Below are 20365 nucleotides of genomic sequence, written 5' to 3'. Positions count from 1 at the left end.
TTGTCCTCTCTCAGCCCCACCCGTGGCCTTGAGTTCAGGCCCCTCCACGGCTGAACTAACCCCGGCTGTTTACAATGTGGGTGACAGACACGACTAGGGGAAAAGCAGAGCCTTAGGGAACCAGGAAGAAAGGAGGAAAACAGGGAGAGGAGGAAGGACACTCATACTTTGAGCACAGTGGGCCGGGAGACCTGTAGGAATGTCATTGTCCTCTGAGTTCACACTCAGCCTGCAGACATGCTCTGTTCTGTCCTCACAGGCTTTTGAAAATTGGGAAAGTTCACATGAAAATCCAGATTTCTGATTTTACTGACAAATAAAAAGATCTGGCAACCCCGAGCCTGTGTTCCACGTGGCAGCCGTGGCTGAATCAGGAAAACTTTTTGTGGAACTTCTCTTCACTAACAGTTCCATTACCTGCCTGTTCTCCAAGGGCACCTGTGATCTCATTCAGGCCTCCCCAGACTCCTGTGAGGAGCATTAACCCCATTTTATACATGAAAAAAAAAAAAACAAGGGGAGAGGTCAATGGCCTCTGACCCAGCGTCATAGCCAGGGAGAGGCAGAGCTGGGAGTCTCACCCAGCTTTTTCCTCATCAGAGAACCGGTACTCCCAGCAGCAGCTGCATGGACTGCAGATGGAGACAGCAAATGAGAACCTTCTGGCCACCCAGGTCTGGGGCCTCCCAGGCCACTGCAGAGTCCTGAGCTGGGCTAAACAGCTCCTGGCTGAGGCTCTGCAGAGGCAACACTTCAGCAGAGCATGGAGCGATAAGGGGTTGGTCAATGGTCCCACAGCGAATGTGGGCAGGCAGGAGGCCCCAGGTACCTTGGCTCGGGGGCAGTGACCTCTCTCTAGTCAGTCTAGGTGGTAGTGTCCTTCCTGGCTTCACTCTCTTCCCTGGAAGCAGGCACCCTCTGGCAGCACTTGGCCTTTCTGCCATTTGGCCTTTCTGCCATTTGGCATTTGGCCTTTCTGCCACGCATGGTGCATCCTGATGGCACAACAGTGCCAGAACCACGGCAGTCTGTAAATCACAGCACAGTCCAGTCCACTCAGGCTTCCTCAAGCAAAGCCCTCTTGCTGGTTCATTGTACGTTCTTCTCTGGAAAGGCTGGCTGACCCTTTTCCTAGACGGGCTTGGCCAGGACTCCCTAGCAGCTTCTAGGAATGAATGGAGGGGCAGCCCCTCAGGGTCACAGGGCATTGGAGGCGGGGTGACTGCTGATAAGAATAGTTCAGCTGCGTATGGCACTCTACAGTTTATAAAAAACCCTTGCACATCCACGTGTATTATTTTTTTTCTCATAACTGTATGAGCCAGACAGAGCAGAACTGGCAAATATGGATCATCTAAGAAAAGGGCACGGACTATTGAGTTACATTCTCTATCCTGCCACTTACCTTGGGCAAGTTCACTTCATCTCTTTTAGCTTTCATTTACTCATTGAATAAAAAAGATACTAATCTCTCCCAGGCAAGGCTACTGTGTTTCCTAACTCCAGGGAGTGCTGTCTATCCACATGGAGGACCAACACGAGGGGTCCCCTTGCCATTGTTCACGGGGTGGAACTCTTCCCGTGCGTGACGTGTGGATGAAATGTCATAATTTGTGTACTAGTAGCACGAGGCCTGGGAGATGGTGATTACCAAATGCTTGTCAAGTGAATGAACTGCTCACTCAGTCATGATGGCTTCTGAGAGGAGCTCGCAGGAAGAAGGAAGTAGTCCTGGCTCCCTGAGGCTGGCGTTGCATTTCCTGCCCATTTTTCTGTGACTCTTGCCAAGTTGCCCTTTGTCCTAGGCCTCTGGGCTCCCAGCCGGCTGGAGGGGCTGGAGGCACAGACTTATCTGTGGGGCCTGGAGAGCTGGGCCTGGGCTGGGTAATGACCAGCCTTCCGCTCACTTGAAGTTTCCGTTGGGGGGCTGGAAGCCACAGCATCCAGATGGCTAATTGCTTTGTGCCTGTTTCTGCAAATCACAGTGATTCACTGTCCCTGCCGAAAACATGCTCTCTTTTCAGAGATTTAATGGTTTCCAAAATTAATTTAGCCTCATCTGTTATCCCCCTGCCCTTGTGCACTGTCCCCTCCTCCCAACACACTCTCCCCACCCCAGGATGGAGCTTTCTGCTCCAGAAAGCCAGCTTTCACTCTGCACGGTATAGTGGAAAGGCTTGGGGAGCACAGAACACTTTCCAGGGTCACCTGAGCACATGCTGAGTGTGGAGTTTCGGGGTAGAAGCCCAGGAGGGAAAGGCTGGTGTGAGGGTCACTTTTCTCATCATCCTCCGTGCTTTTGGCCACCCATTCCAGGTATGACTGACACTCTAGGATCAGGAGCTCCGAAAAGCTCCCATTTACACTGCTTTGCTTATCAAACTCCCAGATACCACCTGTGTTTTACATGTGAGGGACACAGTCGGTTTTGTTTGTTTTAGACAGCTCATTATGGGTCCATGAGACCTTGAAGCCAGAGCCTTGGCTAAGAGACCAAAAGTTGAGGGAGTTTACCTCCAACTGATTCTGACTTGTTTCTTGACCATCTTTGGGCCTTTGTTCTCCTCCGGTAACATAAATCTAATATAATTCCTACCTCTGCCCACTGTTCATTTATTTAATAAACCCTGAGCCTTTTGGGGCAGCTGGGTGGCTCAGGTCATGATCTCACGGTCTGTGGGTTCAAGGTTTGCGTCAGACTCTGCTGACAGCTCAGAGCCTGGAGCCTGCTTCGGATTCTGTGTCTCCCTTTCTCTCTGCCCCTCCCCTGTTCTCTCTCTCTCTCTCTCTCTCTCTAATAAACATTAAAAAAAAAAAGTCTTTCTATATATTAGGCATGTACTAGGGACTGGGGGTACAGTGGTTAAAAAGTACCACAACCCTGCCCTTTCAGGAACTCCATTCACAGTCTAGATGGAGAAAGGCCCAAGGCCAGCGGGTGAATACACGGTGTGTTAGGGAATGTCGGGCATCTAAGGAAGCACCCAGTCTGGTGGAGCCAGAAAGGCTGGTGCCTGAGCTGAATCCTAAATGATTAGAAGGAATTATCTTGAAGAAGAAAGAGGAGGAGGAGAAGGAAAAGGAAAGGAAAAGATGAGCAGTGTTCTAGGCAGAGGAAATAACATATGCAAAAGCCCCAAGGCCGGGACACCATGGTCCGTACTAAGGATCTACAAACCAGTTTAGTGTGACCAGCTTTAAGACAGTGAGAGTGGGAGTGTGGAGAAGGTGGCCAGTGACAAATGTGGGGCCAGAGCAGCAGGGCCTTTTAGCACCTTTTAGCACAGAATCATTGCCGGGTTTTAATCATGCTCCAGTACATGTTTTAGAGAAATCACTCTGCCTTCAGTATGGAGAATTGATTGGATGAGGGAAGACAGAAATAGGAAGGTCAGGTATGCAATGGCTGCATCTAAGAAGTATTCCGACATTCCGGGTGGGATATTGCTAACCATTTTCTATGAAACAAATGAACAAAATATCTTTATGGATGTGTAAAATTCCCTCGGTAACGTTTGGATTTTATCTATTTCAAGGCTGCATTGTTAAATACATTCAAATTCCCAATTATTTTATCTTCTTGGTGAATTGTTCCTTTTATCAGTGTGAAACGTACCACTTTGACCCTTACAATGCTTTTTACCTTAATTTTTATTTTATTTTGCCCTTAAATAAAGGACCACTTGAATCAATTTGGTATATCTACACAATGGAGTACTACGTAGTTGTGAAAAAGAATGAGTGACATCTTCATATGCTTCTATAGAGTGATTTCTAACTTATATTGTTAAGATGAAAAAGCAGAGAGGAGGAAATATATATTGTATGCTGTTTATCTAAAACAAATTATGTGTTTGCCTATATTTTAAAAAGCAGAATGAACCATAACATAAAAAAACAAACTAAAAAATAAAATAGTTCTCTCTGGGAGAGAGACTGAGCAGAGGGGTCATTGATAGATGCCAGACTTCTTTGAATAGGTGATTTTATGGACTTTGGCTTCAGAGCCATACACATATTTACATACTTATAAAACAATTAAAATAGAAGAAAGCAATTTTTAAAAAGGAAATGATATCATGTATCAAACTGGTCATGAGGCACTTGGGTAGCTCAGTTGGTTAAGCGTCCAACCCTTGATTTCAGCTCGTGTGATGATCTCATGGTTCATGAGTTCCAGCCCTGTGTCGAGTCCATGTTGACAGTGGGAAGTCTGCTTGCGATTCTCTCTCTCTGCCCCTCCCCCGTCTCTCTCTCTCTCTCTCAAAATAAATAAGCCAACTTTAAAAAATTGGTTACAAAACTCAGGGAATTGTTTCAAGAGACCTTAAAGCACAGTAATTTGAGGATGTGACTATAGAAGAATGCACCCTATGAAATAATAAAAGAAAACACTATAACCCTATAAATATTAAACTTTTGCTAATCATATTGTTAGTAATATTAATATTATTATTATTAAACTACTATACCTAGGTAAAATGAAGAAAATAAGTGATTGTGTTAACACCATTACAATCCAAGATTTTCCAAGTAAGAGAAAGAAGACAGATACAAATATAAAAATCAGACAAATTAAGCAAAAATCCAAAATTTGCATTGGAAATGTAAGTATGGATTTACAATCAATTTGAAATGATCTCCCAGTGGGGTCACCTGAGAAGTCCTAGAAACAATAACCAACCCAGTAACAATGAGTACCTCTAACTCCCAGACTGTGATTTCTAAATACCACATTTTACAAAGACCGGGCCTCCTTGGGGGAAATGGCTGATTATAGGATAGGGATAATGTACAGTGTGGAAAAATTTGTCAAACCAAATAGAAGGAAGCTGTCAAAGACTATTAGGGTCTTGTCAAAAGAGCTGTAGCAACAACTTGAAGAGGCTCCCACTGGCCCCAAATGGGGTAATTTAAGTGTCAATAAGAATGATAACTTCACTAAGTTAAAACACAGGAAATATCTTAAAGCCCGAATTAATATTATTATTTAAAAAATAGTCATCTTTGGAGGATGTTATGAGCACAGCTCATAATTCTGAAAACTGGCAAAAGGAAAAGATTAAGCAGTTAGCCGCCTTCCTATATGAACTATCTCAGGCTGACTAAAAGGTTGAAGAAGTATTCCAGCTAATAAAAAAGGAGTAACATTTAGAATATCATCATTTTGAAAAACACTGAGATATAACAATGCCCATTATCAATGGCCAATAAAATCACAGAGAGAGACATCAGATATAACATGAGTCCTGATGGATGTATACAACACAATCTATTATTCTTGCCAAAAGCTGAACCTGAATCAATAAAAATGCTACGTATTTATCAATTCACAGGAAATACAGGGTATAAAGAAAGATGTAAACAACACGTAAGTTTGAAGATCTAACTGGCTTTATTAAGTCTTTCAGTGAATTGGGCAGCATCCCATTTAGCAATTAGAGGAGAGCTTCCAGGAGTTGTACAAAATGGAAGGTTTCTTAATTTTATTTTAAAGTTTATTTATTTTGAGATTGAGAGAGAGAGTGAGTGAGTGGGGCAGGGGCAGAGAGAGAAGGAGAGAGAGAGAGAATCCCAAGCCAGACATGGGGCTTGAATTCATGAACCATGAGATCTTGACCTAGAGCCAAAACCAAGAGTCAGACACTTAACCGACTGAGCCACTCAGGTGCCCCCCCATAATGGAAGGTTTTTATAAGGAACATGGGGCAACCAGTTATTAGCAAAAGAAAAGAAAAGCTTGTTTCAGGCAAGGTCACCTTCCCTTAGGGTGAGGTTGGGGAGAGGTCTTATCTTGCACATTACCTCATCTTCCTTTGGAGGATGGACAGGGCCCATGTGACAGATTACCTCATTGGTGCTGACCAGAAAATTCCAGATTGATTGGTTTAAAATTCCACTCCTGGAGAGGTTGAAACTGCAATAAGTCTTGGTTTGCTGTCCTGGGGGCAAGTTACTCCATCTTGGGCCTGTGGTTTTCTTTTTAACACTACACAGAGGCAATCAGCAAAATCCAGACTATGGGAAATTCTATTAAAAAATGACAGTTTCATATATACATATCATATAAAAATATAATTTAAGATTTTATATTTACTGTATAATATTTAATATATACAGAGTATATATAAATATTTATATAAAGAATAAAAAGGGAGGGATCTTACAAATTAAATGAGACTTAAAAGATATATCAAGCAAATATAATTTGTTATTAAAAAACTGTTAAGAACTTTTAAGTGTGATATGGTAGCCAAGAAGTAGAAGCAACCCAAATGTCCATCAATGGATGAATAATGGATAAACAAAATATGATATATACATACAATGGAACTATTCAGCCTTAAAAAGGAAGGAAATCCTGTCACATGCTATATGGATGAATCTTGAAGACATTATTTTCAGTCAAATATGGCAGTCTCAAAAGGACAAATACTGCATCTAAAGTAGTCAAATTCATAGAAACAGAATGTAGACTGATGGTTACCAGGGACTGGGGTGGGGGTGGGGCAGGAAGCAGAGGTGTTTTAATGAGTATAGAGTTTCGGTTTTGCAAAATGAAAAAGTTTTGGAGATCTGTTTCATAACAGTGTGAATATACATAACACTACTGAACTGTATGCTTAAAAATGGTTAAGATGGTAAATTTTATGTTATGTATTTTTTACCACAATTTAAAAAAATAGGTTCAAGGCAAAAAAAAATTTAAGTGTGATAATGACATTGTGGTTATTTTTAAAGAGAGTCTCTTAGCTGTTAGAGACATATACTGAAATATTCACAGTTGAAATGATAAAGAGATCTTGGATTTGCTTCAAAATAATCCAAGACAAAGATGGGGGAATGGGTTGAAATAACATTCCCTAATTATTGAAGTTGAATAATGGCTACAGGGAGTTTCATTATACTATTTTCTCTATTTTGCTATGTTAGAAAATTTCTATAAGGTCAGCTTTTCTGTGTGGATAATTCTCCAAATCTCATTAACAGAATTTAGGGAGGTACTCACTCTCAGGTATGGGACAGTGGCTCAAAGTTCATTTCACATCTCAAGATGCCACAGTTTCTTTTAGCACAGGTTGGTGGCTCTTGTGACAATGCAATTCTTTCAAAACTTTTTTCTTTTTCTTTTTCTTTTTTTTAACTATTTGATTTCAGGGAGCTTTGTGTGTCCATAGCTGTACCCATAATTCTTTTGGAGAATTGCCTCCTTCTAGACTTCATTGCAAGTATTTTGAGTTAATCTGCTTCTGTGGAAACCTGTTATACTCTTTTTGTGTTCAATTGAAAGAATTTACTGGGGGCTATCTTATTCTGTTTAGAGGTAGTTGTTTGTGGGTTTGGTTTTTTTGTTTTTGTTTTGTTATTTTTTGCCTTTTCTTTTAAACAAGTTAGTTGCTTTAGTGTTGTTTCTTCCTCTCTAACTCTAAATGACTCGGGGGCAGAGGTCATGTTATTTATTGCATGTTTCCAATGTGCTATGTGGCCCATGAGAAGGTCTCAGGAAATACTTGCTGTTGAACTAATGACCAGATAAATGAAAACCTACTCAGGTAACCAATTTTACCCTTAGATTGTGAATTTTCTTTTAAAATGAAAATATCCTATAGTTAGCTCAGTACTCAGTGAGGTAGGGGAGCACTTCTTAACCCAAGTCTTTGTTTTGCATGGCAATGTTGGTGGAACAAGATGGGTGGGGATGGCAGGGAGATGATTGTGAAAACGTGGTAGCTATTCAGGACGGTCATGTCCAAACCCATGGCTGTTGTCTCCTAGTCCCAGGCACAAAGATTATCTCTGAGTCTGATATCTCCTGGCCTACCTTCCATGTTAGGATTTCATCCACCCATTCATCTCTCTGGGTGCTGGTTTATTCTGAGACTTCCTATGTGAATAGGTGCTTTGCATCTCTGTAGCTTCTCTTAGTGCTTTGCCTGTGTTCCCCCATGCTCTCTCTATAGGTCTGCCTCAGTTACCAGCATTGCTTCTCGCCCTGATGCAGAGCCATGCACTCTGGCACCGTGGAGCAGGAAGCAAAACAGGCAGAGCAGACCATCAACTGGTGTGGTGGGGTCTCCATCTTCCTCATCCTCCATCTTGGCCTATTGGGCCCAGATGTGGCCTTCAACTCAGATTGAGATCTTGGGGAGTCTCAGAAGGTGGGAGAATGGGTCTGAATACACACTCCTGAACAGTGGCATCGGTTCAGTAGGTGACTTCTGTGACAACTGGGACTCTTCTGTGCCTCCCTTGAGAGAGTAGCTTCTCATGGGGGAGCACGCACAGGGCAAGAGCCAGATCCACTGCACACTCTCTTTGGCAGGGTGGGCTCTTGGTCTAGTTCTATTTAGCAGTTTTAACAAAAATGTTTACCCCAAAGCTGTGTTTTAATTGACCTTGTTGCATGCAGCATTTCTCTGCTTTTCTACTGATCTTTCAACCCTGCAAGTCCCTGAATTCTGAATTCCCTGTTAATCTTTCATCCTTTCTTGAAAACCAGCCAATTATTTTCTAAACCTTCTTCCGTCTTGTAGAACATTGTCAAATGCAGGTAGTACTAACCAGGATACACTACTAAAAATTCTGTTTCAAGTCCTCTTCACTTAAGTCTACAAGTTCAGGGGCGCCTGGGTGGCTCAGACAGTTGAGTGTCTGACTTCGGCTCAGGTCATGATCTCATAGTCTGTGAGTTTAGATCCGCATCGGGCTCTGTGCTGACAGCTCAGAGCCTGGAGCCTGCTCTGGATTCTGTGTCTCCCTCTCTCTCTGCCCCTCCCCTGCTCATGCTCTGTCTCTCTCTGTCTCAAAAATAAGTAAAAACATTAAAAAAAATTAAAAAAAATCTACAAGCTCATTAGGTACCTAAGTCTTTCAAATGATCACACACAAGTTTTTCAAATGTTGCACCACTGCAACACATTGGTCACCATTTTTTCAGCTTCCAGTAAAACTTTCCTCACTACCCTCTGCCCAGCTCCAAAGCCATTACCACATGCTGTACTGTTTTCTTTTTTCCTTTCCCTTTTTCCTTTGGTATGGCAGAGCCTCAATTCTATGTAGCAATTTCTGTGTCGGCTTTATTGGAGTCATAAACATACCACACATAATAAAGAACTAAAGAAAAGAAAGCTCAAAATTATGTTTTATTTTACTTTAACTTTGAATTAAAACTAGCTTTTTATTGGTTAATATTTGCTTGGTATATCTTTTTCGGTGTCTTTATTTGCATGTGTTTTATATTATTGTTTCAAAGCTTGTTCCTCTCTTACCGAGTAGCTGGATTTTGATTAAAAGATCTAATTGGAAGTATTAATTTTAATTAATGTATATTTATTAAGATTCATGGTATAGTGATATACTTGGGCTTTTTTTCCTGACATTTTGTTTTTCTATCCCAGAATTCTCATTATAGGAGTTGTGCTAATTTTTTTTTTAATGCTATCTCTTTGATCTTTCTGGCTATGATCTAGGAGACTTCCTCACTCCTATTTTCCAAATCATTAAAGCATACCTAAGACTAGAGCTGCAGAACATGTAACTGCTTAGCCACAGTCTAGAACTGGCCCCTCAACAACAGGTTTCCTACCGCTCATGTTTTAGTCATCCTGACCCTTTGTTTCAGTGTCATCCTTTTTGGTGTCTGGGACAAGGACCATAGGGAGCTGGCACCTTTGGCTTCTTTTTGTTTTCTATGTGAGTGATTGTCTAAATCTAAGAGTGGCCCATTATATTTTACTGGTTGTATCAGTCAGGCATTTGTCTTGCCTTGTCTTCCTATGCATAGCTTGACACTATCTGTCAATTTCCTCCATGGTAATTGAAGTTATTAGTTTTCTTACATTTTCCTTTCTCCAATGTTCCCATGTAAATGTAATACAATTTAAAAAAATTAAGTCAATAGTCAATGTCTATTTTGACTCTGTAAATTGTATTTACTGCTGAACAATATTATAAATTACATTCCCTCCAACTTTGTGTTTTCCTTGTAGTTAACTGTTGCCATAGTTTTTTTTCTTTTTTTGCCATGGTTTTTCTTTTGCTTAGTTTCTTTTTTAATAACTATTGCTGACATTAAAAAAAAATGTTTTCTATGCATCTGTTAAACATCTAGTGATGTTTCTTTCCAAATGTCCAAATGTATCAAATAATCTATCACTATCTTTCCTGCCCTCCACCCGTGGAGGCCTCCCTTTTAATCCTTCTTTCATCTTACTTCAATTTGGATGGGTTGCCCTTTATACCTGGGGCTCAGGTGTCATCTTAGTACTTCATTTTATCAGTCTTATCCTTTGGATTGTTTCTCTGTTTTCTGGCATCCCTTTGTTTCTTGTTCTTGGCTTAGTCTTTCATTTCACTGAATCATATCCTTCACTATCTTCCTAAGAAAAGATGTGTGGGAGGAAAAAATTTTGAGTTCTTACATATCTGAAAATATCTTTATTTCACACTTATACTTATCCTTTATTTGGATAAGTATAGAATTATAGGATAGAAATAATTTCCACTCAAAACTTTGGGTGTCCAGCACTACTGTCCTCTCGCATCCTGTACTGCTAAGATGTCTGATGCCACAGCTTTTTACACCTTCACACACGGCATGATTTTTCTCTCTAGAAACTGTTAGGTTATGTCTTTTATCCTGGCATTCTGAAGTGTAAAATTATTGCTTTGGTATTTTCCTTCTATTCCACTGGACATTCATAGGATACTTTTAGTTTGGGGATTTATTTCCTTTACTTCTGGGAAATTTTTTTACATTATTATTACTAAAAAATAATGATTTCCTATCTTTTGTTTTCTGAAACTGAATACAGATGTCTGAACACCTTGGATAATTCTCTAAAAGTCTTTCCTCTAAAACTAACTTTCACTGATGTTTTTATTCTACTCTCTTAGATATTTCTTCAACTTTGTTTTTCTGTTATTTTGTTGAATCTTCGAGCTATCACATTTTAAATTTCAAATTGCTCTTGCTCTTCCTTTGATTATTCCTTTTTCAAACCATCCTGTTCTTTCTCATGGAAGTGCATCTTCTTTTAGATGTGAGACCATTAATTAAACAGATACAAAAAATTTTTTTTCTTCATCTCTGTTTCCTTTGAGTTCATTTTCTGTTTTAAATGTTTGTTTTCTTTGGTCTCTCTTTCATGTGGGATACTTTCTGCAAATCTATGGTGATCCTGGGCTATCCAGTCCTATAAACAATGAGGCATCAATGTGGTTGACAACTATGTATGTGCAATGTAGAGAGGTGACAGGATTTGACTGGTGAACTTCACTCTCAGGCCATTTCATTGGGAGATCATGAATAGTCATTGCTTAGAGGATTTCTCTTTGGAGCTAGTACATGTTTTCCAGTGAAGAATCTTCTAATCTTCTACCCAGGGAACATACACCTGACAGTCCCTTTATGGGAATTGGGTAGTGGAAGGTGTCTGGCAGAGGACTCTAATATTAACATGTGAACTTACACTTGATCTCCCTGTTTTCAGCCTGTCAACTTCTCCTCTATTGTTGCTGGAATCCCTGAATTTGGAGGTGCTCTGTTTCAATTTCTCTAGAGAAAAAAACTTCTAGTCTCTTGTAGGGACATAGTTGCCTGATTATGGAATTTAGAGGGCATTTGTCCATATATCTTTTTAAAAAATGTTTATTTATTTATTTATTTTGAGAGGAAGGAGGGGCAGAGAGAGAGGAGAGAGAGAATCCCAAGCAGACTCCACGCTGTTGTTGTGGAGCTGACACAGGGCCTGATCCCACAAACCATGAGATCATGACATAAGCTGAAATCAAGAGTCAGATGCTTAACAGATTGAGACACCCAGGGCCCCTGTCCATATGTCTTTTTCAACCAATTCCCTAGTGTTTAACCCATGCTTCAGACCCACTTCTTGCAACACCCACTGCCTCTGATTTCCCCATCTCTCTGGAATCTATTGGTAGAATCTCTTCTCTCATCACCATCAGTTTCTTCTCCAGGCCCTTCTGAGTCTTAGTTTTACTTACTCTACTAATTCAGTTACCTCTCCTCCAGCCACTTTTAATCATTCCCAAATTGCTTAACTAACTCTCTTGTTCACTAATGTCCTCATTGCTATTCTCTGTATTCCCAGAAAAGTGAGTGAGAGAGAGAGAGAGAGAGAGAGAGAGTGTGAACACAGGGGAGGGGCAGAGAGAGAAGGAGAGAGAGAATCCCAAGCAGGTTCAGCATTGCCAGCGCAGAGCCTGACACAGGGCTTGATCTCATGAACGATGCGATCATGACCTGAGTGAAATGGAGTCAGACGCTTAACTGACTGAGCTACCCAGGTACCCCTATACTTTCAAAAAAATGTTGTGGGCATGTGGAGGGAAAGAAGATAAAGGTATATGATCAATTTTTTGTCTCTAACTAGAAGTTCATACTTATTTAAAAAAAATGTTTCCAAGGGTGCCTTGGTGGCTCAGTTGGTTGAGCATCTAGCTTTGTCTCAGGTCATGGTCTCGCCGCTCATAAGTTCAAGCCCTACATGGGGCTCTGTGCTGACAGCTCAGAGCCTGGAGCCTGCTTCAGACTCTGCGTCTCTTTCTCTCTCTGCCCCTCCCCTCCCCCCCTCCCCACTCACAGTCTTTCTCAAAAATAAAACATTAAAACATTTTTTTAAAAAATGTTTCCAGATTTTATAAATAGTACATTGTAGAAAATTTAAGCAGCACATTAAAGCAAGCACTCGTGATCATACCACCCAGAAATAATCAAATATTAACATTTGGGTGCATGATACAATCACCTACTTTTTAAAAAAATAATCCTTTTATTTTAGAATAGTTTTAGATTTACAGAAAAATTGCCGCGATGGGACAGAATTCTCCACATCCAATTTCTCCTATTACTAATATCTTACATTAGTATGATACATAATAAATGAACCAATATTGACTCATTATTATTAACTAGGTGCAAACTTTATTTAGATTTTTTTTAGTTTTTCCCTAATGTCCTTTTTCTGTTGCAGGGTCACATCCAGGATACTATATTATTTAGTTGTCATGTCTCCTTAGGTTCCTCAGGGCTGTGACAGTTTCTCAGATTTTCTTTGTTGTTGATGACTTTAATAGTGTCAGAGTATTGGTCAGATATTTTGTAGAATGTGTCTTAGCTGGGATTCATCTGATGCCTTTCTCATAATGAAACTTGAGTTATGGATTTTTTTGGAGGAAGACCACTGAGGTGAAGTGCCATTCTTGTCCCATCATATCAAGGGTGCATACCTATCAACATGACTTATTACTGTTGATGTCGACCTTGATTACCTGGCTAAGCTGGCATTTGATAGGTATCTGCACTGTAGAGTTACTTCCACCCCCATTCCTTTCCAAATTTTCCTCTTTTTAAGGAGGTCACTATGGGCAGCCCACAAACACCTAAAGAGTAGGGAGTTATACCACATAACAACATAAATTATTTGGAATTCTTCTGTGAGATTTACCTATTCTTCCTCATTTATTTATTTATTGATATCAGTATAGACTCACGGATATTTATTTTATACTTTGGATTATAATATAATACTACTTTATTTTCTTGCTCAAATTGTTCCAGTTTTGGCCAGTGGGAGCCCTTTCAGTTGGCTCCTGTGTCCCTCTGTGTCCCCCTCTCCCAATCATTGTGAACTTTTGGGGCACTTCCTTACTTTCTGGTACTCTTAGATGCTCCTGGGTCAGCCTGTATATTTCCTGCCCCAGTTCTAGAATCAACCATTTCTCCAAGGTGGCCTAGTCTTTTCATTGGAGAATGGTGTTAGAAACCAAGATCTGGGTACTAGATGTGCTTGTTTCTAGTGGGATGTCATTCACTCTAGGTCTTTTCTTTTGACATAATAAGGAAATAGTATCTATAAATATTTCCAATATCTATATTTCCATATCTATATGGAAATCTATATTTCCATATCTATATTAAGTTAAGCATGGGTTCCCATTGATGTCTTCAACTCTAATTTATTAATACAGAGATCATTCTAGCCTTCTCCCCTTCTTTGTAAATATAAACTAAAAGAAAGAAAGAAAGAAAGAAAGAAAGAAAGAAAGAAAGAAAGAAAGAAATCTGGCTCTCACTATCTGCCAGCCATTGACTTAATCATTCCCAGTATATGTGTATTGTCAATTGCTCACTTTTTAAAGTAGGAATTTGTTTCAATTTTTCTGAAACTGTTTACTTCAAGTGTCTAAAATTCTATGAAGGACTTTATGTCATTTTGTTCTTACAGTCCCTGATCTGTTCCCAGCCTTCGATTTGCCAAACTAAAATGCCAGTTCTCACGTAGATACCCTCTCCAGGCTTTGGGTCATCTTGGTTGTTTTTCTCTAACTTCCCTCCAGTTGAAATATCCTTCTGGAGGTTCGCTGACAAGAAATGTATCCATCTCAGAAAGTCCTTGAGTGACAAACTCTTATTCTGCCAAAATCTGTGCCCTAAACTGTTGAGCAGACAGTGTGTAAAAGGCAGGGCTTGCCTTTGCTGTGGGAGAGGAGTGTGTTCTCCACATATTTCCTCACTCTAGACTCAGTTATCAGAAGCCACTTTGGCTGCAGTGAGAGAGGGAAGTATCCCTTTAATGGTGTGTTCCCATATCACCACACACCACACTGCCCACGGAAACGCTGCTATAAATAGTACTTGGTCTCCTCACCAGTCCACCACAGCCTAGTTAACCCAGATGCAACAGGGACTTGGTGGGATGAGGAGAAAGCAGAAAAACAGATAAAGCAAGGAGAAGAGAAAAAGAAGGATGCCGGGGGGCGGGGGGGGGGGGGGAAGGGCGGTGATACTGATAATAATGTTTATAATCATTGATTTTCATAATGACATTTGCAAAGAGCTTCCACATGCATGGTCTCATTTATCCATTAATTATAAAAACTCAAAAAAGTATACACTAACTTAAACTATCGTGTACATTAAATGGGCTTTTGTGGGTTCTAGACTCTAGACACATGACCCGAGCTGGGCCAGTCAGAGTTGGCCTTGGGATTATTGCTAGAACTATTGAAAAAGGAGCATGTTCTCTTTCTATTTGGATTGTAAAATAAGTGTGGGCGGATGTTCAGTATATCTAGTTATTTGTTGATATGCATGGAGGAAGCTCTGAAGGAGTATCCTAAAATGTTAACATCAATTAATTTTTGGTGGTGGGATAACTGGTGATATTTATGGCTTTTACCATTGATGCATTATTTATATTTTCTATAAAGTGGTGTATTACATTTATGTTAACATGGATTTTTCTGTTAGAAATGATTGTTTTTAATTATTTTATAATATATTTATGCTATAAAATAATATAAACATATAGTAATATATTTATAATCTTTATATTATTATATAAATAATAGATTAGTGTAATTTTTACACTAATATAAGGCAGAAGTGATTTAACCCCCAAATGGCCCTTTATTCCTGCCTTTGGTTATTGCCTTAAACCCAGTTCTGTATGCCTGGCAGGACATGCATCCCTAATCCTGCGAGGATCCAGTTTCCCAGAACTTTTTTCAAAATACAGTATTTTACCTTATCAAACTATAGTATTGAGGAAAAAAGAAATTTTTCAAAGGAAAACATTTAGCAATTCAAAGGTACTACTGGTTTTGTCCATATCCCACCAGACCTGGGGGCCCCTCACGGAACAGAGTTGAAAGAAAGGGAGGTTGTGCTCTCACAGAGGGGCTCCTACTCCACTCTGGGTGGGCTGTGGCAGGGGAACTGGGAGGTGGAGGAGCCAGTTTTACATGTCTCTGTGGTCTTTTCAGAAAGAGCTCAGTGGTTTGGGACTGGCTTTGATGGTCTCAATAGCCCTGCCAGAGAGAGGAACAGATCACAACCCGCAACGAAGAGGAACAACCCGGGGCCTGGCTCAGCCCTTTCCTGGGTTCCCTCCTCCCATGTTTGTGAGGCCTCCTGGGAATCCCACTGGGACTGGGATGCCCTCCCTGCCGACCACCAGCTCAGTCCTCCTCTCTTCTGAAGCCAAGAGGGGTCCCTCCCGCAACTCCTCAAAGCACAGCTAAGGCCAGGCTACAGCATTTAAGAAAATTCCCTCCTAAACCCTGAAGAGATGCCATTCATTCCGAAGGAAAACTACCCTCTACAATTATGATGCAGGGCCTGTAGCTTCACATTGTTCCGAGTTGCTTTGTCTCATTTCCAGAATAGGTTGAAATTTTATCCTTGCATAACCCAAAGACCTATTAAAATGTTTTCCTAAAAACAAAAGGGATTATTCCCGCCAGAGCAATCTGCATCCACCTCCACAGGAGACAGAGGAACTGGCATAAAAACCCAAACCCATGCAGTTCAGAATAGCAGTTTGTCCCCTTTTCTTGCCATTGCCGGTTTCAGAAACAGCAGCGCCCACTTTCCGGGCACACCGCTGTATGCCTATTTGGAAACAGAAGACTGACTCTAAAAGAGGGGCAGGGATCTGGCTGGCCGGGGACTATGCGAGAGACTCAGGAGAGGGGCAGGAGGTCAGTGAGTGGATAAAGAGACCACCAGTTTCCGAAAGACTGGGGCTTTAAATCTTGGTGGGGAGAGGGCTACGAGGTGTCAGCTGGCCAGGATCTCCAGGATCTCAGGCGGCTCACTTGACTTCTGAGTGTAAAGGAGGAATCTGGAGCAGATGACCTTTCAGGGCTCTACCAGCTCCAAATCTGTCCGTAGTTCAGAGAGGTCAGTGAGGCAAGGGGCTTGCTCCCCAGGTGTAGGTTCCCACTGGGCTCTTCCCGGATTGCGTCAGTGCACCGCCACTGCCAGGGTGCTGTTCTCCCACCCCAAGGGCGCCTGCACCTCCCTCCTCCCCTCCCAAGGCTTCTCAGTTTAAGATAACAGTCTTTTGTTCTCCCAGTGACTCCACACCCAAGGGGAGAGGGAATGAGGAAACCTTCGGAAAGTGCCGCCTATCTGATGAAGGTAAGAGGTTAGAGGCTGCTCCTGTGCTCCTGTGCCTTCCAGGGAAGCTCATTCCCAAGGGCCCCCACCCAGTTCAGGAGGCGTTTCTGGGCTTGGCTTCCTGGCAGAGGAGGCTCAGAGGCACTGGGGGTGCAGAGGAGGGTGGTGAAGTACCTTGGCTCATAAATTTTCATCTTGGGGATACGTTAGGGTTTTTTTTTTTTTTTTTTTCCCCAAAGAATCCTCCAAGGAGTAGGTGGGTGTCTTCTAGTGGCTTCCCACCAGACCCATGATCAGGTCCAAACTTCTTAGCGCGGCATCCAGGACTCTGCAGAATCTTGCCTCAGCCTTCTTTGCCAATCCCCTCTTCTGCTATCTCTCCCCAGACCTGGCTGGGCTCTAGCTACATAAAACTACTGTTATCGCCCTGAATATGTTATGCATTTTCACGCCTCTGTGACCTCTTTGCATATGCTTTTCCCTCTGCCTGGAGTGCCCCCTGCCATTTCCCTTTCTTAAAGAACTCCTATTTGTTCTTCAAGACCCTATTCAAAAGTCAGATGCCTCTTCAAATCTTGCTTGACTCCCCAGACAGGGTTGGTTGCTCTGTGCTCCAGGCACAGGGTTCCTTCCCTGGCTCATCACCCAGTAAGTAGTTATTAGGATTTGCATGTTTATCTTCCCCTTAGTCGCTCCTCCAGGGCAGGGACTGTGTCAGTCACCTTTGTAAATCCAGTGCAGGGCCCTAATAATTCCCCAGGCAATATTTGTGTAAGAATGAACCCCATTTCTGCTGGATTTGTGGTATTTTTGAGTGGCATTAAAAGAACACGCTGTCACCGTGGGCATTCCCTGGCCCACAGTGCCATCTTTCCAGACAAGGGTAACGTATTTGTGAATCTGTGTTCACACAGCATCAGTACAGCAATCCTCAGGTAGTTTTACATCTGATTTATTTGTTTTCTACATTAATTCTCTGGGTGGTTATTACAGTTACGATCATAAGATGAAGAGACCGAGATGCCAAGACATTAAGTAACACTGTGTTCAAGGTTACAGCACATCCATAGCAAAGATGGGACTTGAACCCAGGTATTCTGGTGCCAAGATAGAAAAGATCTCTGCCTGCACCATCCTCAGTAAGTGGTTTTTGAATCGGCAGATCAGCATCACCTGGGATCTTGTTGGAGATGCAAATTATTGGGCCCTGGCCCAGACCTACTGAATCAGAGACTCCTAGGATAGGCCCAGCAATCTGTTTTCAGCAGCCATGAGGGTGAATCTGTTGCAGAGTTCAAGGTTCAAGGTCAAGAACCCGGGCCTAGGCAGTAACTGCTCCAGCAGCCCAGAGCCAGAGGAGGGCGCTCCAAGGCAAACTTTCACCTCTAAGCAGTCTGGGCAGCTGGGATGGGAAGGGGTAGTGGGCAGGGTAGAAGGGAAGAAAAGGCACAGACTGAGTTAGGAGACAGAGTTCTAATCCCACCAGTTCTGCAATTCCTGGCTGAGTGATTTTGAGCACTTCTCTAGTTCTCAGTTTTCTCATCTGCAAAATGAGGATGTTGACTAGCTGATTTCAAATTTCCCTTTATGTTCTGTTCTCCAACTCTCCTTCTTTGGAATAATATGTTGTCTATGCAAGGAATGAAATGAAGACAGAGTACCAAGTGCTCGTTTTGAATGGATTTTTCCCATACTTGGAAATTAGCAGCCCCCAATTCCAAATCCTTGGACTAGCTACCTTCTTCCTCATTAGGGGTGAAGAAAGAGAGAGAAAACATTTGAGTCGACTCGTGAAACTTTGTGAGGTGAGAAAATAAAAAACTGTCTGATAGTATTGGTTTGGATCCTCCCTCCACTGTCTGAGGCTCCTCCTGTCACGTGCTCCTCCACTGTGACTCTGCCCAACCCCCTCGCTCACAGGACCATCTCCCTGTCCTCTCCCTCTGCCCAACTCATAGGCTCTGGCTTATCCAACATTCTTTTGAGGAAGGGTGACGTATGACGTGTCAGGATGACTTACTAGGTGTGCCAGGGGTTTCATGGCCTAATGGGGGAGCCCCACGGTCACACTGAAGCCCTATCTTCATGGTTTCATGTGGACCCGAGGGCCCTCCCTGGACCCCCCACATAGCGGGTAGGGCCGTACCCATAGGGTACCTGGTGGGTATCACAGGTATCAGCATTTACTGGCAGCTGGAAACTGTCTACATCAGGCTGAAAAGAAGATGCTTCTTGCCCCTTTGAGATGATTATGAAAATTTGAGACAAGTAATTACATTAAAAAAGTAGAGCCCTGAATCAGAAAGGTGGTTGGTCAGCGGGAGAACATGGCTGAACTCTCAAGTCCAGAGGGGCTATGAGAAGGTGGGCAGGGCTTTTTTTTTATTAAATGTCTATTTATTTTTGAGAGAGAGAGAGAGAGAGAGAAAGGGGAGGGGTATAGAGATAGAGAAACAGAGAATCCCAAGCAGGTGCCACCCTGCCAGCCCAGATCCTGAGGTGGGGCTCGAACCCACACACTGTGAGATCATGACCTGAGCTGAAACCAAGAGTCAGACCCTCATCCGACTGAGCTGCCCAGGTGCCCTGAGATGGTGGGCAGTTTAAAAATCAGTCAAATAATATGTCGTCTTCAGCAAAATCACGTGCCAGATAAACAGCCCGAGTGTCTATCAAATCAGTATCATGCTCCAAGAGAGACTTTCAGTGCGAGAGCTTAAAATGCAGGACGTCAGGTGTTGCCAGAGCCCTTAGGTTAAAAGCCAAAGAAGGTGGTTATTACGCAGACCACAGAAAGAACAGGCGCTCACCGAGGCTGCCCTCCTCAGCTGCAAGTAGCTCCGGGAAGCTGCCTACCTCAGACTGAGCATCAGTGTAATTACAGGTTAATACAGAATATGTGTGTTCACCAAACTCATCAAGTATACATTAAATATTTTCAGCTTGTTATATGTCAATCATACCTAAATAAAGTATTTTTTTAATGTTTATTTTTGAGAGAGAGAGAGAGAGAGCAAGCACGAGCGAGCAAGTGTGAGTGGGGGAGGGGTAGAGAGAGGGGGACAGAGAATGTGAAATAGGCTCTGCACTGACAGCAGTGAGCCTGATGTGGGGCTCGAACTCATGAACCATGAGATCATGACCTGAGCTGAAGTCGGACACTCAACTGACTGAGTCACCCAGGAGCCCCAATAAAGTGTTTTTTTTTTTTTTTAAAGAATACATGCATGAATTTGTGTGTGGTTATAGCTTCTAATGTACCCTTTAAATCAGCACACATCATCTGTAGTTACTGATCTCCACCCAATACTCTGGCGTCCCATGTTAATACCTTCTGGTGATGGCTGATCTTTTCGCGAGCTCTGAGCCCTGCCAAAGTCGGCCTCGTAGTTGAAGTGCAACCTGGAATGTGCCAATCTGCCTCAGTGGCCCTGGCCC

This window comes from Lynx rufus, unplaced genomic scaffold (assembly GCF_022079265.1).
Source record: "Lynx rufus isolate CCGP_SWC_20201006 ecotype Redwood Valley unplaced genomic scaffold, mLynRuf1.p SCAF_8, whole genome shotgun sequence".
In the NCBI taxonomy this organism is placed as follows: domain Eukaryota; kingdom Metazoa; phylum Chordata; class Mammalia; order Carnivora; family Felidae; genus Lynx; species Lynx rufus.
The sequence above is the reverse complement of the archived record's forward strand: the minus strand, read 5'-3'. Positions refer to the sequence as shown.